The following is a 23077-nucleotide window of genomic DNA, read 5'->3' on the forward strand; positions in this document are numbered from 1 at the left end:
TGGTGACAGTAGCATTGAATGAACATATCACAGTGGAACATTAAGGATAATGGGGCAACTCGGTGTCCCTCAGAACCTGGGTTTTGTTTTTGTAGAGAAAACAATTGGTTCTGTTAGTAGATACAATTGCTGTGATAAATGTATTCAATACAAGAGAAAAGGTGTTTCACACTTCCTTTTACACAATAAATGAAAAACAATTTGAATTGAGAACACAGGTAGAGTTGATTTACTCTTATCTATTTCAAAAAGAATTGAATATTAGATGGCTGTCACAAATACAAGTAAACGGTCTCGTCAAGAGAACTGTGTAGACATGTATAATGGGTAGAGTGACACTCTCCCATCACACATGTCTACACAGTTCTCTTGACTGATAGTCAATCAGTATTGGGTCTTGCATCACATGTGTTCAATAACGAGACAGGACACAAATTGAACAATTCTTTTAATGTTGGTCACATAGGTATGTTTTGTATTTAGTGCACTGTCAGCTTCACTAGTCACCATGTCACCTTCTCACAATAGTCATCTTTATATTTTCGCAATTTACTTGTATTTGTGACAGCCATTTAATATTCAAAGCTGCTGTGGGAACGGGTGGCAAGCTGAAACAATGCTTCCCACGGGCTCAAGTAATTCACACATTGAGTCATGAGCGTGTTGGCATGCACGTTGAAGGGAATTCATTGGCTGAGGAAGCAGCCCAGGGGACAGTGTGAACAGCTGCCGCTGCTGCAATCCCTCGTTCAAGCTTGAGGATAGAAGGAGAAATAATGATAGCTGAAAATGCTACACGCAACAGCTCAACCTTGCCAAAAGGTTTTCCACTCAAATACTCCTACAAGTTAGATGCACAAAATATTCCGTATGCTCAAATTCCAGGAGTGGGGGATAAAGTAATACCAAACATGGATCACAGATTAGGATTAATACCAGCTGCACTCGAGGGCCTGGGTACAGGACACGCAGGTATCGCTGTGACTGTTTCACTACTCAAGCAGCATTATTGGTGGCCAGGTCTTACCAAACAGACCAAGGGCTTTGTCCTTAAGTGCAACATCTGTCAGCAGTTGAAAGATTCCACCGTAGCACATCCACCTCAAACACCACTACTGATATCTGACAGACCTCTTGCATGTGTCAATTTGGACCACTACAGCCCCCTACACTCAGAAGGGGATTATAAGTACATCTTGGTGGCAGTGGATGCATGCTTTAGATTCCTGTGGGTTTGGCCTCGGCAGTCGGCTGACACCTGAACTGTTATAAAGGATTTGTGAGTCTTCATAGGGACATACACAGTTGGCACATTACATTTAGACTGTGGCCCTGCATTTAGCTCATGGGCTTTCAAAGAAGCCATGTGATGTTTGGGTGTAGCATTATGGTACTCCTCTCCATATCATCCCGAAGGAAATTTGATTGTGCAAAGGAAGAACCGGGACTTAAAGCAATCCTTAACAGCGAGGGTATTAGGCTTGGGTGGCAGTTGGGTCAATCACCAATACGGGTTCCAATGGCAACTAAACAACATGCTAAGAAGTTCCCTGAGGAACCGTACTCCATATGAAGTCCTGTTCAGGATAAGAATGTGGATACCTGGACTTCTGCTGTGGCAGTACATTGGCGAATGAAAAACCATTTGACATCAATGATCGCTTGGCTGTTTTACAGGAACTCAATGAATTCCTGGTATTATAAAGCAACATTCAAGTAAAACGCACCACCACTGGAGAAGTGAAAGCTGTTCTGACAAGACCTGCCTCGGTCCCAAAGATTGAGGACCTGCTCAGAGAAAAGATTTTGGCCAAAAAAGAATTTGGGCTGTTTTACAGAGCTCCCGGACCTGTCCTGGCTGTCAAAGGTACAAGAATAGTACTTCTTCCGCCTCCTGCTGGCTGAAATGACAAGAGATTAGTCTCAATTTATCTGTTCAAATCACACTATTTATTTTATTTTATTTTATTTTATTTGAGATTTTTATTGCGCAACAATTACCCGTGGGTGTCTCGGCGCATGTGGTTAATCAGATAAGGACCAGATACACACCGGCTTACTGGTCGAATAGCCATGTTTTAAGGAGCTTACGGAAACCTACCAAGTTGGGGGCGGTTTTAATGATGAGAGGGATGGTGTTCCATAGCTTGGGTGTAGCTACCATGAAGCGCCTATCTCCCCAGGTCACTGTTTTAGTTCGAGGGACTGGGAGCATGCATGTATTTGCAGATCTGAGCTGTCTTTTTGGAGTGTACAGTTTAAAGGCCTCTCTCAGAAACCTGGGTCCTGTATTATGTATGGCTTTGTAGGCAATACATAATGCCTTAAATTTGATGCGGTTTTCCACTTTTAGCCAGTGAAGCTGTCGAATTGCTGTGGTTGTCGGATGGCGTCGGGGGATACCAAGCAGAATTCTGGCTGCCGCATTCTGTATAGACTGAAGTTTCATTAGGACTTGTTTTTGAGTATTCAGAAAGAGGGCATTCCCATAGTCCATCTTCGAGAATACCAGAGTTGTAATGAGGGTTTTCCCTGCTGATACTGGGAGATAGGGCATGAGTTTCCTTATTTTCTTCAGGACATAAAAGGCAGATGATACTACCTTGTTTACATGATGATTGAAAACCAGTTTACTGTCAAAGATGACTCCCAGGTTTCTGACCTTGGTAACTGGAACAGGCGGGGGACCCATCTGGCTGGGCCACCATATGGGTGACCATTCCGGGGATAGGCTGCCAAAGGTCATGACCTCGGTCTTATCTGAATTAAGTTTCAGACAATTTGTTGACATCCAAGCGCAAACGACCAGCATTGCTTCTTGAAATTTTGCTGCCACAACTGGACCATCTTTGTGCACTGCCAGGACTAGTTGGGTGTCGTCTGCGTAAGACGTCAGACGCAACCCATGAGTTTTTATTACCCTCGCTAAGTCCGCTACATAGATATTAAACAGCGTCGGACTTAGCGAGGAGCCCTGGGGGACCCCACATGGGATTGCGAAGACAGGAGAGTAAAAATTGCCCAACCTCACTGTCTGCGTGCGATTGTTCAAAAAAGATGAAATAAGGTCTCTTGCCACGTCGACAATCCCTAGGGCTGTGACACGGTCGATCAAGATTGCATGATCGACCGTGTCGAAGGCCGCGGACAGGTCCAAAAGTATAAGGACTGCTGCTCCTCCTTGGTCCATGATGGATCTAATTTCATCAGATGCTTTTATAAGTGCAGTCTCAGTCCCGTGGCCCTTTCTGAACCCAAACTGAGTATCGTCTAAAAGATTATGAGAGTCGACGAACTCAGAAAGTTGATGGTTCATTAAAGCTTCACAGACTTTTGCCGGGAAAGGAAGACCCGCAATTGGTCTGTAATTGGCCGAGACTGCAGGGTCCAAAGATGGTTTTTTTAGCAGAGGTTTTATAACCGCATTCTTCCAGCCATCTGGATATATGCCAGTTTGGAACATGGCATTGCATATATCCGTGAGAGGGGAAGAAATTGCCTCATTTATGGCGTTCATCACCATCGGGGGACAGGGGTCAAGCGGGGAGCCTGCCTTGGTGGTGGCAATGAGCCTGCTAACCTTGTCAATAGTAACTGGCTGAAAGGAGGGGAAGGTGGCATATCCACCGTTAGCTTGATGGCTTGCCTCCCTGTTCTCTCCTCTAGGGTTTACGGTAAAGGATGAATAAATGTCCGCAACCTTAGTGGAAAAGAACATAGCCAAGGAGTCACATAATGTTTGTGAGGGTTCAATCCCAGGTCCTGAAGGGGGGTTGGACAAAGTGTTTACCACCGAAAACAGCTCTCTGGCTGAATTATGCGCGGTCTCAATTTGAGTAGAAAAGAAAACACTTTTTTGCGCAGCGATGGCCTTTTTATAAATTGCAAGTGCATCTTTATAGGATTGCTTTGCTACGGGGCAATACTGCTTGCGCCACCGCCTCTCCAAGTTCCTACAATGTTGCCGATGTAGCCTAAGCTCCTCAGTAAACCATTTTGCAGAAGGAGAGGTTCTGTTAGAGAAAATAAATTTCTCCGGGGCCACCTGATTAGCCGCATTCTGGATCCAGTCTTGGAACTGGGCTGTTAATACATCCGGGCTATTGCAACCTGTGAGTGGGGAGGAGGTCAGAATATCCATGAACCGTGGAATATCTGCGTTTTTCCATGGCCTAATTCCTATCCTACTTCTTGGTCTACGTTGAGGGGGGTTGGGGGCACGTGATTTTATGGTGAAGATGATAGCTTTGTGGTCAGACCATGCTAATGGCAGAACATCCACCATCATGATGTCGGGGTTGTTAGTAAATAAACCATCCAACGTATGTCCGGCTTGATGTGTTGGGCCCTTCACTAGTTGCTGTAGTCCCAAGGTTTGTAGATCATCAATAAGCTGCACAGTATCATTGTTCTCCTGATCTTCAAGGGGAAAATTAAAATCACCCAGAATTAAATAGTCTGGGGATCCTATAATATGAACATTAAAATCGGAAAGAGTGGCTAGAAATTTGTTCCGTGTGCCTGGGGGTCTATACAGGAGAATCCCTTTAAGGGCTTGCTTGTGGTTGAGATTAATAGTGAATGTTGCAGATTCGCAATCTGGGCTCTGGATGAGGTCAAGTCTGGAGCGGTATGTATCCTTATAAATAATGGCTATACCGCCCCCTCTTCCGGTTGTTCTATCTTGCCTCGCCACACTATATCCTTCCGGGATTGCCTGACAAAAATCGGGACCTGAAGCATCGTCCCCCCAGGTTTCCGTGACAAAAAGTATGTCTAAGTCCTGGCCGAGGATGCATTCCCTGATGTGTAAACTGTGGCAAGGAAGGGAACGTACATTAATGAGTGCTGCCCGATATATAACTTTATATGGCAGTTTCGATCTGTGGCAGGGAGGTTTACCTGCAATGCCAAGGGCAACGTTCTGAGCAAGGCTAGGGCGTGGCAGTTGGTAGGTGCACCCAGGGCATATATCAGGGGTATGGTTTATGTTAGTGGAAAGGGGCCTGCGTTTACATCGCCAACTGATGGTACCAGGATTCAGATCCCTCAATTGGGAGGGCGAATAACGTAAGGGACGGTCGATGGCATAAGAAGGGATAGTACCAAGGGAGGTGGCCCTAGGCCCGGGCCAGGCGCGGACGGGTGCAGACGGGCTGGTCTTAGGCGCGTCTTCGGCGCGCGCCCGCTGCGCACGTCCGCTGCGCATCCTTACGAGCGAGGGCTAAATAGCTGCCTCTCGTTCTGATTGTCAGAGGTTAGAGCGCGTCCCGAGCCGTCCCAATATGGCGGCTGTGCTCGTGGGCGGCTCTGAATACCCTGACTCCCTCCTCTCTAACGGGACTTCCCACGGCGGCAGGGAGAGGGTTGTGCAAGTGGCAAGTGCAGTCACAACACCAGACAATGAGCACAGTGAGTGAGCCAAGTTTAAAAAACACGTATCAATCACGTTTTAAAAATACTCTTAGCAACACGTATTAAATCACGTTAAAAATGGATTTTAGCAGCAACAATGATTTTTAGCAGCAACAAAATATTTAAAATTCTAACAGCAGTGGTGTGTGTCTCCTAGCAATCAGGAAAGACTACAAGTGTAAGCGCGATGTGCATGGGTCGGAAAAGTCACTATGTGGCCGATACTCAACAGTAGGCCGCGTGGGCTCCTGGGTAGCCACAGATCTCTTCATGGTACCATACAGAAAGTTCAGATGGAAAGATTAATATCTTTTGAAGACTCTGCTCCACGAAGTGAAGGAGTTTACAACAATGGAATGCAACTTGTACTTGTTGAAACTGAACAACATCAAACTACAAATAAAACACAGATCTCAATTCGGCCTAACACCAATTAGGGTGACCAACCGTCCGTAAATTTCACGGACAGTCCGTAATTTTGTCCGTCTGTCCATTGTCCGTGAAGGTTTCTTTAACAGACACCATTTGTCCGTAATTTTACCTGCTGTTGGGTGACAGCCAATCATGTCCCTTTCTTCACCAACCATTGCTTCAGAGAACAAACAAAGCGATCTAGGATTGGTTTGATAGCCATCAGCCAATCCTAGAGCTCGCTGGTACACTGCAGGAGTGTTCTCCTTGGCCCTCATTCAGGGCCAATGAGAACAGCTTTGGGGTACCCAGCCGCTGTACTTCTGGACGTGCAGAGCACGTTTTGGGCCTTTCCCTTTTTACATTTTTCGGGACCCGGACTCGACCTCTGACCTGTAGGCTCCTGTGTGCCCCTACTGCCAGTCTGCCAGAGGAGGAAGACCCGGACCGGAATCACCAGTCTACCGCGGACCCGCCGTTACCCAGCAAACACCCCCGCATTCCGATTTGGTGATCAGTAAGTTCAAACACTTGTTTGAATTAAATGTTCTATAAAATCAGAATACAAAGCGCAAAAATAGATACAACATGTTTGTTGACTTTTACCATGAAGGTATTTTGATTGTATTTCAGTGCTACTGTTTATGCGAACATTTTTTTAAATGTGGTATTGGCGTATGTACTTTTTTTTCTAGAAAAAGCATCTGCACAGTTTCTCCATTTGTTTCCAGTAAAATGATATTGGAGTTTAAAAGCACACCCTGCTCTCGATTAATTTAATCTGACTGCTTGGTGTTAACGCTGGGGTCTGAATAACCCCTTTAAGTGGTGACGCCTGTGATAGCCCCACTTGCTCTCAGCTGCATGGCTAAGTAAATGCATGTTGAATACAGCCGTTAAATTGTGTTTTTCCTCATTTAGGAGAGTTGCAACTAAGCTCTTTTTGCACTCTTTATACCACCAGCATGGCTTGCATCTGATTCACTGTGCGCCCTCCTAGGAATGTTGTACACTCATTTCAGGCACCTTTTCTTTTACTGATATGGAAGATCCGATCTTTGCACCATTTGTTTTCCGATTTGTAGCCTAGTTTTGATCTCCCGACTACGACGTTATATAGTTTTAAAAAATTAAGTTAGAGGATCTCTAAGTAGTCCTCTGGGTCACTTGTATTTATTGATGAATTTTAAGTATTCTTCGGATATTCTATTCTGTTAGTCGCTCAATGAATCAACTTTGGCTCTTGTCAAAATCCTCCTATCAACTTGCTGAAATTAAGGGCCAGCGAAAAGGTCACGTTTAGGTCTGTGACCTTTTGGTTTATCTGTAAAACTGAGGCCAGGCAAGCATACGATTTCCTGTCACATGGAGTGAGAGTTTCCATTAGACAGCAACACGGCATTCTTAAGAGAGGAAATATTTCTTATTGACAAAACCAGCGTCAGGCTTCGTAATCCAGTAAGAAAGGCAAAGTGAAGTGCAGCAACACATTGCTAAAAACAGATGCAATAGGATCATTTTGGATAGGGATAGATTCCCCTTCCCTAACAATTTTTTTGTCTACGAGGCCTTGAAATAGTTGTGTGCCGAAATGACGTCTTACTCTTCACCCAACATGTTTCCCAGCCGGTGGCTGTCTCCCAGATTCTGTGTGCACCACTTCAGCGCCTCAGCTGCACCAGTATTCAGTCCAACTTGATAACATCACACTTTGAACCCCAGGTGGGTATTGCAGAACCACTCTAGAGGTTCACGGATGGAATGGGGGCATTGCCTCTCCGGTAATGGGGAGCGGAGGGGCAGACGCAAGGAGGTCATTCATGCAAGCATCAATGTCCCTCCCCAAACACCCAAAAGTATGTTACTACTGACCTCGTCTCGCCCATAGCCCTTACAAACAGAGCAGTGGACTGAGTCCCTTGCTGAAAGGCAGCTGACAGTTTACTGTGTTTAGAGACCATTTCCTTCATGTTGGCACATTGACAATAACTTATTGCATCTGTAAAAAAAAAAAGTGCAACGCCTATTGAATTTAGAGTTGCAGAATACAAAGCTGCTGGTCTTGATTCCATTTCCTGCCTCTTTTTTCCACCCCCCTACACTTCCTGTCTGTCTACTCACACTTGAATATTCTTTTTAATCCCTGCTTTCTACCTTTGTCACTGCTTTCCTGTTTTTCCCTTCCTTCTTCTCCCGCCCCTTTTCTGCTTCTCTCTCTTGCTCTGGCACAAAGTCTGATGATAAATTATAATAAGTCCTGGTCCCTGAAAATGACATTGCAGCGGATCAGAATTTACCTTCAGTGAGCAGCGCAGAGGTTACAAAGAGAGGAAACTCGATTACCACTCATTTTTGCTGCTCCACCGCCTAGCTGCATGTTGTAAATGAGAGGTCCCAGGTGCAGATCACTTTATAAATACACAACCCTTCTACAGAGATTAAAGTGCCCCTCGTGGTATAAATATTTAGGAGAAGGTATATGTTTGGAACAAAATGAATAAAAGACACAGGTCCATCCTGCAGGTGAAATGGACTCATGCCTTGCCACAATGTTAATGGGTTGCTTTCAATTTCGTAACCTGCAAAGCAGTAATATGTGTGATTAGGACAACACCATTTTATAGGCTGCATCCTTAAAAGGTCTACTCCCTAAAGAACGAGAACCACCCCCCTCTTCAACATTTTTAGTAAATACCTCCTATTAATATTTGTCTTATTATTTAAATGCTAGGAGGCTGATAACACAGAGGTTTTATCCAATCTGTGTTAGCACTCAGTATGGAAAAAAGCACTGCCTGTACCTGCACTAAGTCACAAAAACAAATTGCACATGCCCAGGATCAGACAATGTATGCAGAACTCAGGCAGGTTTTTATAAATAAAGGAGGTAGTGTTCAATTAACAATATTTTAAGATCTGGCACAATTTTACAAATGCTGTGTTTCTCCTATGCCTCAGTCTCCTGTGACCAGATCATCCTAAAAACGTCTGACTCTCCGGTCACAGTATTATGTTTAGGCCTAATCATGTTGTGTGATAGTAGCATGCACAAGTTGTCATCTCAACCAAAAATAACTGCACATACTGAGTGCCTAAAGTAAGGCAACTCAGTACTCTAGTCAGCGCAATGTAATGAGTTTAATATAGGATAGCATGGCTTTATCAAACTCATTACATTGTGCTCACTAGAGTGCCAAGTTGCATTACTTTAGGCACTCCGTATGTGGAGATATTTTTGGTTGAGGTGACACGTTAAACGTTGTTGGTGATGTTTAATTCTATTTTTTATTTACTTAGGTTGAGTTGCAATACGTTCGTTTGAGATTATTTTTATTTTCATATGCTGTCATACTATATTCTCCTTTGTGCAATTCCAAGTCACATTTTAAGGATTTGGGGGGGCCACTCTTCACAACACCTTTGAATTTTTATAAATTTCAGCTCTTTGATGCCCTATTTGGCGAGGTCACTGAAACAGGCAGGCTGGTACAAATTGTAAATGAGTTTACAGCTACTGTTCAGGCCAGGATAGTGATGTGTGTTTTCAATAATGTAATTAGGCAGCGGGTCACTAATGTTACATGTGAACATGCCACTTGCAACCCAGCGTTACACTGTTTTCCTGAATACCTTAATTTATTTGCCGTGAACCCAACATACATACTCCTGTGGTGAGGTGCACTACGAGTGGATGTTATTTTTGGATTGCTAAGTTTTCAGAAAGTTGCATTTTTGGATCTCAAAGATGTATTGTGGGAGAGCATGCTCTTCCTTTGTGCAGTACTGTGTCTTGCCCTGAACTTTTCTTCCTTATATCTAAGGATGTTTTTTCTTCCTGCTGCTTGTCGACCTCACGTTAACCGCCGTGATTCCCTCCAAACTTCAGGGCATAGCATCACACAATATTTTTTATTGTGGACTTGATGTAAACATGGGGCTGTAGTCCGTTTTCCATTCGCTCAATCTATTTCATGCCATTTACTAAATCTGGCCCACAAAAGGTGATGCGGGTGATGGGAGGTTAACGGAGCCTGCAAGGTGGACGTTTGTGGGGTGTTTATTTTGAGGGGGTGGCGATTTATGAAATGTGCAGTAGTACTTTGGCCTCAGGCACTCAGCAGTGCACACAAGCAAGTGCAGAAAGGGCTGCTGGCCCAATCCCTCTTTTATACTGCGGGTTTATAGGTAGGTTTAATACCCCTACCCTATAATCTACTAGGGATTTATAGGGTAGGTCATGCCAAATGTAAGTGCACCCTTTTATATAGTTTACCCTAATGCATGTGTGTTTTCACTTGAGCTTTCAACTTAACACTGGCGCTGGTTAGACAGAGCCTTTAAGACTTATTTGGCTTCTTTGAAGTCCTATCATTCCACTATGGCCAGGATTGGTGAGGGAGCAGTCCAGTGAGTGAGAGAAAAGTAAGCGCTGGATATGTTTTATTTTTTTAATTAAATACAGTATGAATATACAAGCAAATGTGTTGCGTATTTTACAGTACTTTAAGGAAAAAAACACAAAGTCTGATTACAAGTCAGTCGAAGGTGCTGCAGAGAAATTCTTCACAACGGATAGCGAGCAATATTCGGATGCACATCTACATCGCAGACAACTCCATGCAAGAGCCACCCAAGATACGAGCAAAAAAGAGCTTTGTGAAATACAGATTAGAAAGGGAACTTTCACTCCGCAACATCCACAAGGTGTCAGAAGATGTGTACAAGGCCAGGTGCAACCTCTGCAATAAAGTCTTTTCCATTGTCCACGGAGACGAACGTTATATCAAAAACCATCAGGAAGGAGCACAGCATAAGAAAAATGTCTCAGGCAGGGCGAAGATGGCCTTAATTTCATCTTATCTGCAACAAAGCTTCCAGCCAGAAGTATCCAAAGTAAGTCATTGCTGGCTTCATGTGACATAGGTTTTATGTAATTCTTGTACACTCTTCTTGCTTTGTCACACTCTAAGACTCCCAAACTGAATAGGCGAGCCATCTAACAAATTTCTGTTACTTTCTTTAAATGTGTAGCAGTGTATACCAAGTCAGGTTGCCTTTCCCACGTTTCTCACTCTGTTTATATTAAGAGCACATCATAATTGCTTTTGGGTAATCAGCTGACACTTTAGTTTACATTTGCAGTTCTAAGCGCCATTGTGGCCACTGTTTTCTTCACCAATGGAGATTTTCTTTGTGTACTTATACCTTTGTGTATTCTTTTTTTTTTTTACATTTTAGGTCACAGCTGCTGAGGTCACTCAAGTGTACCATGCTGTGAAACATCACATCTCACAAGCTAAGCAAATTAATGTATCCCAACTCATCCATTGCGATGAAAGCATCCTGTGGCCGCACAAAGGCATCCAGCATCACTGTGAATGTGCTCGCACCTCTATCGTTGCAGCAAGCACAAGAAGACTTAAAAGATGGATATTTTTTCGTTTGCAGTGATGCCTCAAACAAAGGTAACATTAAACTCTACCCAAGCACTTTAATTTCACCTCCGGTGAGGCCTACACTCTGCTGGATTTCTACGAGGATGCAGCAGAGACTGCTACAGCTATTGCACAGCATATCGCCACAAAGTTAAATAACCATGGTTTGAAAATGGAGCATGTCGCGGCATACAACACAAGTGTCAACTATGGACAACATCATTCTGTGTTCCAGATCTTGAAGGGAGCAAATAGAGACATTCTGCCTGCAAACTGTTCTGTCCATATCCTGCATAACTGTGCGAAACATGCTATTAATGGACTTTCAAAAGATGTAGAATTCTTTGTTCTAAAAGTCTACAGCCATTTTTCTTCTTCCGCAAAACGGACCGCTGAGTTGAAAGAGTTTTTTGCTTTTGTGGACCTTTGTTTAGGCATGTCCCAACACAGTGGCTCGCGTTGTTCCCAGCCAATGCACGACTGTTGAAGTGCTAGGAAGCACTAAAATCTTATTTCCTTTCCCTTGGGCCAGAAAAAACACCCAGAGCAATATGGAATTTTCTAGGACTTGAAGGTGGGGAGGCCACTAAGTCAGAAGGCGAGGTTTACCTTTTCTTTGTGCACGACATTTTGTTCATTTTTAACACGTGTATCCTGCAGCTGGAGAAGGATGAGCTGAGCACCCCAGAGGTACCAGGAATCTTCAGAATATTAAGGAACAACTTGAAGGACAGAGTGGAGAATCTGTTCTTTGATTTCCAAATACACAGCTATTTAGTGTCCCATTACTCAGAGTTGAGCGCAAGCATGAAGGGTGATTTTTTGAAATTTTTGGAGCGCTCCTTAAAGTACTTAGAAAAATGGTTTGATTTTTCAGAGAGCCATTATTTGTCAGCAATAGAACCATGCTGCTTAAGAGAACCTCTCACTTTCCAGCAGCTCTGCAAAGCTGCCGATGCAGTTAACTTGACCCAGCATTTGGAACTGCAACATTTATTTAATGAGTACAGTGTAATTGTTCCCGCTATGCGAGCTGTGGCAGGCACAGACTTGCCATATGCGCCGAAATGGCTGAATGCTTTGTCCAAGTTGCCTTGTGATGTCCCTAACATAAAAAATAATATCATTTATACTTAGCTTGCCAGTTGAAGTTCACCTGGACTGACACACAAAATAGCTGTGAAGTGGATCTTATTAAGGCAGAATTGCAGATCCAGGCGAACATGAAACATTCGTGTGATGACTTCTGTGAAAGGTTGGCCTGGTATATGATGATCACTATTCTAGTGAGCACCTTGCACCAGTCCAAATGACCCTTATGGTGATTGGTTGTAAGTCAACCTTATAGACCAGATATCCTAGTGGTAGCATGGACAAAAGCAGTCTTAGGCTAAACTCAATCGGGCATGTGAAGCCAGCTGTTTTACCATATACAATCCTTTTAAATACCAAATGAAAGGACACCACATAAGTTCTGTATTACAAAACATATGTATTTATTTCTAGAATAATCCCCTATACTCTTTATGAGCACAGAAGCACAAGCGTTAAACAAAGAACACAGTATAACATACAATAAGCTGCACAATTATGGATAGGCCAGGTGGCCACTCAAACCATATATTAAGAAAGTGGTATAAGTACCACGTCACAAACAATGAACAGGTCTAGGGCCTTGGGAATCACTGGGCCTACACTGGACTAACAAAGGTTAGGACATAGGAGGCCCACAGGATGCGGGTGCAGTGTGTATAGGCAACCGCGTTTACAATACAAGTCAATGGTGCATAAAAATCAGAAAGTTATAGGTTTGAGAGTCTTCCGACTTGACTAGAACTTAGCCACTTAAAACTAAGACACTAGAGGTGTAACCCACTACAGGAGCACCAGAGTTATATTGTTACCTCACCCACAGGAAGCGGGTGCATAGGTGCCAAAGTGTGGCGGGTTTCGTCGTGAAGTTCTATAGAGCCTGGAGAAAAAGATGCTGCAGGCGGCCAGGAGAGAAGAGTCTGGTTGGATCCAAGGGTGGATCGAAGATGTAGAGGACCTGAAAGCAGAGGGGACAGAGTCTGGGTCACTAGCCAGTGACCAGGATGGAACCAGGATGGAACCAGGCAATGTCGGGTTGCGATCAGGAGCTGTCAAATAGTTTGTCTCCGCTGCCACGTGGACCAGGAAGGATCGAGGATGACCAGCTGGTGAACACGAGCTGTCCCTCAAAGGCTCTTGCTGTCGGCAGTGTCGGTACTCGAATCGGAGTCACCAAGCCTTGGCAAAGGCAACCCACGCAGGACTCGAAGATGTCTTCTTGATCGGACCTGGAAGGTCAGATCAGTGGCTCCTTTTCAGGGGAGCTGGGGCCAGTCTGGAGCAACCAGACCAGCAGTGTAGTTTTGATGGATCATTTTCACAGGGGACACTAGCCAATGGGCAAGCGACCGGACAACGCGCCAAGCAGGAAAAGTGCAAAAGGGCCCCACGCAGCACTCGGAGAGTGTGGAGAGGTGATCTTTGGAGCACAGGCTGCTCGGGGCTGGGGCTTCTCAAACCCCAAAGCACAGCATCAAGGGAGCCTCGGGAGCTGCACAAGAAGCACTTTGTTGACTTTTCAAGATGGCCGGGGCCACGTCTCACGTCGCCTCCTTGGGTCTAAGCATTCCTAGGACTGTGGATCGGGCTGTTGGAAGTCTGGGAGTGCAGGTGTTGTTGGTCTCTGTTGTTCGAGCTCCGGCAGGAGCAACGGCAAAGAAAGTCTTGATGCTCTGATGGTGCCTGTTTGCACAGGGTGGCCACTTCTTGGCCACAAGGTAGATTCTTCAGTCTTCTATGTTGAGTAGGATGTCGAAGGGTCCAGAGTTTCATATCAAAGTTTCAGTCAGGATGATCTGATGTGCATTGGCACAGCTCCTACCTTTATTCCAAATCAAGGGGCTGGATCACTTGCTAGGTCCTCCTATATGTGGGACCCAGGAAGGGGGTGGTTACACCCCTTTCCCTTTGTCCAGTTTCATGCCAGAGCTGGGGCTGGAGTGCCCCAGCACCGGTTTGAACTGGGCTATGCATGGAACGCCTTGTGCGCCTCAGGCAGTGTCTAGTTTCATTCAGCCTTCCCTGCCCCAATCCACTATCTCCTGTCTGGGGTGGTGTAACACCTCCCTGTGACAGGATACCATTTGTCCAGGCCTCCCCTGCCAGAGTTTCGTGAGTCCCATGCTCTCCACACCCCTGGAGTCAAGCTATCCTGGCTGAAGACGGCTGATAGCCAGAAACCGGTCCTAGGATGCTTGATTCCGGTCCAGGAAAGACATGGTTTGAGAGTTCGGGCTGGACTGTTCCCATGAGGCACAGGGTCAGACTGATTTGCATATGGCCATATCTGAACTGGGGTGGTGTGGAGTGCAAAAAAACCATGGCATTAGGTCCAGATCTCTGTACTGGGGTGAATGTATGACATTGTTCTGCATTCTGTCCATCAACTGTGGTTTTTAGGTCTTGCAGAGAGACCTATTGCGGTGAAACCACAAAGTTAAACCATCCGGATTGCGAATGCGGATTTTCAACAGTTCACGTGAAATCACGTGACCACAAGCACGCGCATTTCCCGAGTGCGATCTGTAGCTGGTAGGCCATGTTGTCTCAGTAAAATTCCTCCCTGCAGCAGCAGTGTCGTAACCTGCTAGTTTACCACCGGTGCGATGCTGCGCTTTGATAACTTGGCATATCCCTTTTCGGGCCTGCTGCTGGAAGCTGCATTGCTGTGACATTTTTCTCATATCTAATTCGCAGTGCTCAGCTTCCGATGAGTCATAGCCGCTGGTACAGGCGAGTGCAGGTTCCTGTCTGATGATTTCTTGCTGATGCTAAATGGGCTGGCTGCTCGGCCAGTCCAGGTCACTGGCAGCCCAGACTGTGCCGTCCGCATAAACAATGTGCATGGGAGCCGGCCGGGCTGATGGCACTAGTGCACACAGGCCGTGGAAGATTTACTGTTTGTAGGAGAGTTAGGCTTTTGTTTAAATATTTAAAAATATCAAGTAGCCTAACATCTACTTGAGGCACCTAATTAGCAGAAAATAAATGTGCTTCTGCACTTGGGATTAATGCAGCTTTGTAATGGCCCTGACAAGTGTGCAAGGAACCGCACGTGCTAGTGAACCACAGATGGTCTCTGTTGTTGGTGCAAACTGCATATAGTTCAAGAAATGTGAGGTAGATTTAGAACGCTAGTGCAGAAATATCCTGAATCGTGGGTAAATGTTGACCATTGGCACAATGTTGTGGCAGAGGGAGGAATGGTAGTGAACAAGTTATGTCCGATATTGGAAATGCAATCGCAGTTCATCACTTGCGGTTGTTGAATGAAGGCATCATGTGGTACATACGCTAAGCTGGTCAGTCGTATAGTATTTAAGTTTTAATATTTGCATTTTATGTGGAAAACCTTATACTGTATACGTCCGATATCAATTGCCCATGTCTTTGTGCAGTGGAGTAACTGTGTTTTTTAAAGTAAAATGTGTGTTTATCAGCACGTTTTTAATGCAAAAATCTGCTATCCTTTTTGTGGATCCGTCTTTTCAGTTGTCTCAGGCCCTCGCCTCGCCTGTCATTTCCTTCCGTTCGCCATAGCACCCCCCCCCACTCTCTCTCCACATCGCTTTGGATTTCCTTTCCTTTCAGCAGCCATTTTACGTAATTTTCCTGCAGGATCATTGCCGCTTTGCCTGATGATGGCAAGAGCGGCGCATTCCAATTGAAACATTGCATCTTTAACATGAACGCTTGTTTTTCTTTTTACAAAGTAAGCACTGCATTACTCCTGTCTCCCTCCATTAGCCTGCCTCTGTTCCTTACTCCTTTCCATCTTCTTTTCTCCTCCTTCCTTTCTGCTGCCTCAGGTCCTCACCTTCCCTGTCAGTTCCTTCCGTTCGCCACAGCCCCCCCTCTCTCCACCTCGCTTCTGGTCTCCTTTCCTTTCAGCAGGCATTTTACATATTTTTCCTGCAGGATCATCACCGCTTTGCCTGAGACAAGAGGCCTATCAAAATGCAGTGCTAATCATTCGATACTTCACAACATCGTGCGCTTACCTACGGTGCATTGAGACTGCACTGCAAATAAATCACTACTTCTCACCAGCATCCTGTTCATGCAGGCGCCTAGAGGCCGCTCAGTATGCAGTGCTAAAAAATTACTTATCAGCATCACACAATCATCATACAAGTGCTTAGCGAGACCTCTCACCAGCGCCCTGTTCATACAAGCGCCTAGAGGCCACTCCATATGCAGCGTTAACAGCAATGCAAGCTCAATGACCTATAGGCGCTTGCACTCCCCCACACACAGTGCTGTTGTTGACACACACCTCACTAAGCACTACACCAGTTACAAGCACCCTCACACACCCTCTCACCCTCACACCCCTCACACCCCCTCACCATCCCATCGCCTCACCCTCCCTCACCCCCTCACCCTCACACCCCCTCACCCTCACACACCCTTTCACAATCACAATCACACACCCTTTCACCCTCACACACCCTCTAACACACCCTTTCACCCTCACACATCCCTCATCCCCACACACCCTCACCCTCACACACACCCTCACCCACACTCTCACCCTCCCTTACCCTCGCACCCTCACACACCCTCACACACCCTCTCACACTCACACTGCCTCACATACCCTCACCCTCCCATCCCCTCACCCTCCCATCCGCTCACCCTCCCTCACACCACCTCACCCTCACACACCCTCACCCTCACTCACCCTCTCACCCTCACTCACCCTCTCACCCACCCTCTCACCCTTACCCACACTCTTACCCTTACCCACCCTCTTACCCTTACCCACCCTCTCACCCTTACCCACCCTCTCACCCTTACCCACCCTTTCACCCTCACACACCCTTTCACCCTCACACACCCTCTCACCCTCACACACCCTCACACCCCATCACTCTCACAACCCCTCACCCTCAAACCCCCTCATCCTCACACACCCTCACCCTCACACACCCCCATCCCCACCCTCACAACCCCTCATCCTCACCCTCACACCCCCTCATCCTCACCCTCACACCCCCTCACCCTCACATCCCCTCACCCTCCCTCACACCCTCACTCTCACACCGCCTCAACCACCCTCACCCTCTTACCCCCTCACTCACCCCCTTACCCCCTCACTCACCCTCACACCCCCTCTCACCTTCACACCCCCTCTCACCCTCACACCCCTCTCACCCTCACAACCCTCTCACACTCACAACCCCCTCACCCTTACACCCCCTCACCCTCACACCCCCTCACCCTCACAACCCCACCCTCACACACCCTCACCAGCATAGCATAACAAAACATAGCATAGGATAGCAAAACAAAACCGAGCACAACACAACAAAGCATAGCATAACAAAACATAGCATAGCATAACAAAACATAGCACAGCATAACAAAGCATAGCATAGCATAACAAAACATAGCATAGCAAAGCATAGAATAGCATAGCATAACAAAACATAGCATAGCGTAACAAAACAGCATAACAAAACACAACACAACACAACATAACAAAACATAGCTTTGCCTGAGACAAGAGGCCTTTCAAAATGCAGTGCTAATCATTCGGTACTTCACAACATCGTGCGCTTACCATACAAGTGCCTACGGTGCATTGAGACTGCACTGCAAATAAATCACTACTTCTCACCAGCATCCTGTTCATGCAGGCGCCTAGAGGCCGCTCAGTATGCAGTGCTAAAAAATTACTTATCAGCATCACAAAATCATCATACAAGTGCTTAGCGAGACCTCTCACCAGCGCCCTGTTCATACAAGCGCCTAGAGGCCACTCCATATGCAGCGTTAACAGCAATGCAAGCTCAATGACCTATAGGCGCTTGCACTCCCCCACACACACAGTGCTGTTGTTGACACACACCTCACTAAGCACTACACCAGTTACAAGCACACACTTGCCCGGCCTGCGCTCCTAGATTTCCTTTACTCCCACACTGTGCATTTAAAAATATTTCAACAGAGCACTGAAGAACTTTGGCGAGAAGGGACGGGGCTATCAGAATTCGCATCAGACACTTCAAAGGCTGGCGCTCCCCCGCCCCCACGTGCACACGTCACACCACCATTTGTCTGTGCCTCGTATCAGACACTTCAAAGGCTGCCGCCCCTTGCCACCCCGTGCACATCGCGCACCACCATTTGCCTGCTACCCGCCTTCTTTGCTGCTTTAGATGTCCCACCCAGTCTCCCGCTCTCTGTTGCTACTCTTCCCACGTCCGATTCTGCCTCACCCGTTTGCCCTTTCCTCTCATCCCCTTTGTCTCTGTGCATCTCTCTTCTGTCTCTGTTCCCCTGCAGACGTTTCTTCCGCCCCCTTAGCTCACTCTCTCCCGCTCACCCTCACTTACCCTCTCACCCTCACACACCCTCTCACCCTCACACACCCTCTCACCCTCACACACCCTCACACCCCCTCACCCTCACACCCCCTCACCCTCCCATCGCCTCACCCTCCCTCACCCCCTCACCCTCACACACCCTCACCCTCACACACCCTCACCCTCACACACCCTTTCACAATCACAATCACACACCCTTTCACCCTCACACACCCTCTAACACACCCTCTCACCCTCACACATCCCCTCACCCCCAAACACCCTCACACACCCTCACCCTCACACACACCCTCACCCACCCTCTCACCCTCCCTTACCCTCGCACCCTCACACACCCTCTCACACTCACACCGCCTCACATCCCCTCACCCTCACATCCCCTCACCCTCCCATCCGCTCACCCTCCCTCACACCCCCTCACCCTCACACCCCCTCACCCTCACTCACCCTCTCACCCTCACTCACCCTCTCACCCTCACTCACCCTCTCACCCTTACCCACCCTCTTACCTTTACCCACTCTCTTACCCTTACCCACCCTCTCACCCTTACCCACCCTCTCACCCCTACCCACCCTTTCACCCTCACACTCCCTTTCACCCTCACACACCCTCTCACCCTCACACACCCTCACACCCCCTCCCTCTCACAACCCCTCACCCTCAAACCCCCTCATCCTCACACACCCTCACCCTCACACACCCCCATCCCCACCCTCACAACCCCTCATCCTCACCCTCACACCCCCTCATCCTCACCCTCACACCCCCTCACCCTCACCCTCACACCCCCTCACCCTCACACCCCCTCACCCTCACAACCCCACCCTCACACACCCTTACCAGCATAGCATAACAAAACATAGCATAGGATAGCAAAACAAAACCGAGCATAACATAACAAAGCATAGCATAACAAAACATAGCATAGCATAACAAAACATAGCATAGCTTAACAAAACATAGCATAGCATAACAAAACATAGCATAGGATAGCAAAATATAAACCTAGCACAACATAACAAAGCATAGCATAACAAAACATAGCATAGCATAGCATAACAAAACATAGCATAGCATAACAAAACATAGCACAGCATAACAAAGCATAGCATAGCATAACAAAACATAGCATAGCAAAGCATAGCATAGCATAACAAAACATAGCATAGCGTAACAAAACAGCATAACAAAACACAACACAACATAACAAAACATAGCCAAACACAACAAAACATAGCATAGCTTAACCCTTTCCTTGCTGCCGTCGGGCATTGGCCGACGGCAGCACTACCTCCCCAGTGCTGCCGTTGGCCAATGGCCGACGCGGCCCCGCCCGCGCACGGAAACGCCCGCACCGCGGCAGAATTACCACCGCGGTTAACGGGTTAAATAAACACAACAAAACATAGCAGAACAAAACCTAGCATAACAAAACATAACAAAACATAGCATAACATAACAAAACAAATCATACCATAACAAAACATAGCAAAACAAAACATAGCAAAATACAACAAAACATAGCATACATGGCAAAACATAGCATAGCACAACAAAGCATAAGATAGCAAAACTAAACATAGCATAGGATAGTAAAACAAAACAGCATAACAAAACATAGCATAGCATAACAAAACATAGCATAATGTAACAAAACAGCATAACAAAATACAACAACACATAGCATAACAAAACATAGCCAAGCACAACAAAACTTAGCATAGCTTAACAAAACACAACAAAACATAGCATAGCAAAGCAAAACACATGATAGCATAGCAAAGCGTAGCATAACAAAACATAGCATAGCATAATAAAACACAACAAAACATAGCATATCATAACAAAACCTAGCAGATCATAGCAAAGCATAGCATAACAAAGCATAGCATAGCATAACAAAGCATAGCATAGCATAGCATAGCATAGCATAACAAAGCATAGCATAACAAAGCATAGCATAACAAAGCATAGCATAACAAAACATAGCATAGCAAAACATAGCATAGCATAACAAATCAAAGCATAACATAACAAATCAAAGCATATGATAGCAAAACATAGCACAGGATAGCAAAACATAGCATAGCATAACAAAACAAAACATAGGATAGCAAAATAAAACATAGCATAGCATACAGCATCACTCAGCACCACCACAGCATCAATCAGGGGCACCACAACATCACTATGCGCTACCATAGCATCACTGAACGCTACAGCATCACTCGTTCGCCATCACTCAGCGCCACCCCAGCATCAATCTGTGCAACCATTCAACAACAACTAGTTCAAATATGTTCTCTCAATGTTTCAAGTTTTATTATAAATGTAACAAAAAGATGTTCATATTTTACTTCTGTTCTTGGATTTTCGTCACAATAAAATACACAACATAATCTTTACAAAAGTTTAAGCTATTGCCATTGTGGAGAAGTGTGGCTCAGGGGTTAGAGGCGGCAGACCCAGAAGCTGAGATCGGCCCTGGACCAGAGTTCAATTCCCCGCCTCGGCGGGTCTTGGGCTAAAAATTCCACGGACTCGATAATTCTCGCTCTGGTGCCTTCTCGACTCACGGGTTCACACTCTGCGACTCTGGGCAATAGCTTGCTTAATTTCCACAATGGCCCCTTGCGGCGGGATGCCTGGCTTTCACCTTGTGGATACCCTGCCGGGGTTATCTCACAGGGGAATACCAGGACGGGTTCCCTAAGCAAGCGCTGGGAAACCCACTGCGGGTAGCTCAAATATACAATACAATTATAAATTACAATAACTTTTATTTAAGTATTATTATTAAAAAAAATTAAAAGCCATTGTTATTTGTAATATCAAGACATGCAAGTCACGTAAATACAACACATATTGCATTACAAATGCTATAGGTGACACATTTGCAAAAGTTAAAATTATTGGAATTGTAAATGACAAAGCTATTAATTTTGCTATTTTCAAAAACAAAACATAAATTAAAAATGTGTCAATTACAATACCAATAGCTCAAACGTTCCTAATGCGAAACCTATTGCATTGCAAATGCTTGTTGCATTTGTCACCCCAAGTGGGATGGGTATGCTCAGACGTGCATGCACTCCACACCACTGGATTCAAGCAAGCCGGGCTGAAGACAGCTGGAATGCCAGAAACAGGTCCTCGGAAGCTTGTTTCCGGTCAAGGGAAGGCATGACTTGGCAGTTCGGGCTGGACTGTTCCCATGAGGCACGGGGTCAGACTGATTTGCATAGGGCCATATCTGAACTGAGGTGGTGTGGAGTGCAAAAAACGATATATTTAGGCCCAGATCTCTGTACTGGGGTGATGGTTTGACATTGCTCTGCATTCTATCCATCAACTGTGGTTTTTGCATTTGTCGCCCCGAGTGGGATGGGTATGCTCAGACCTGAGTCCCATTTATTTATTTATTTATTTATTGCATTTGTATGGTGCTCAGCTACCCAACAAGGGTTTCCCGGCGCCTTTGACATTAACTTGGTCAAAGGAAAATGCTGAGTAGGTAATTTAGCACAGTTGTTTCTGAAACAGCCAGGTTTATACATATTTACGGAATTTGGTGTAGCTGTCCTCCTTCCGGATATGAAGGGGAAGTGAATTCCATAAAATTGGTCCTCTGACAGAAAAGGAGTTCCCTCCAGTTCTTTGTAATTTGAATCTGGGGACGGCGAAGTTCGAGGCCGTTTGGGAGCGAAGGCTTCTTGTTGGCAGGTAGGGAAAGGCTAAGGTTTGTAGATAGGAGGGAGCCGTTTTGTTTTTAATCTTAAACATGTAGCTCAGGGTTTTAAAGCTGATCCGATGTTCAACCCTGAGCCAGTGTAATTCGTTCAGGTGTTTTAATACGTTTTCGGACTTTTGAACCCTACACAAGAGTCTTGCAGCAGAGTTTTGAATCATTTGGAGTCGATTGATTACTGCTAAGTTGGAGCCAAGGTAGAGAACATTTCCGTAGTCAATACGCGAAGTTACTAGTGCGATAAGTCTACGGTTTTTTGCGTGTCAGGGGGCAGCATCCAAATGATTTTTTTTTACCATTTTATTATGGTGAAACAGAGTCCCGCGATTTATTTGCTTGCTGTTTCATAGATAGGGTATTGTCTAAAATAACCCCTAGGTTTCTCACGTGAATAGCTAGCGGGGGAATGTTACCCAGCTCAGGTGGCCAGTGGGAGGTGTTCCACAGTTCCTTGATTCTTCCCAGTAGAAGAACCTCAGTTTTATCCCCATTTAGCTTCAACTGGTTGGTGGTCATCCAGTTGAAAATCTCTTGGAGTCCGTTTTTCAGTAGGGAGGGGGCTAACTGGTTTGACTCGGAGAGGGAGAAAATAATTTGGGAGTCGTCGGCGTAGGTCATTAAAGTCAGGCCTGCGCTATCGGCC

General features: G+C 45.8%; 1 pseudogene; it reads left to right on the top strand.

Annotated features, from left to right (window-relative positions):
- The first annotated feature begins 10289 nt into the window (after window positions 1-10289).
- On the top strand, window positions 10290-11748 carry LOC147733406 (uncharacterized; annotated as a pseudogene).
- The last annotated feature ends 11329 nt before the right edge of the window (window positions 11749-23077 follow it).

This window comes from Lissotriton vulgaris, chromosome 2_1 (genome assembly GCF_964263255.1).
Source record: "Lissotriton vulgaris chromosome 2_1, aLisVul1.2, whole genome shotgun sequence".
NCBI lineage: Eukaryota > Metazoa > Chordata > Amphibia > Caudata > Salamandridae > Lissotriton > Lissotriton vulgaris.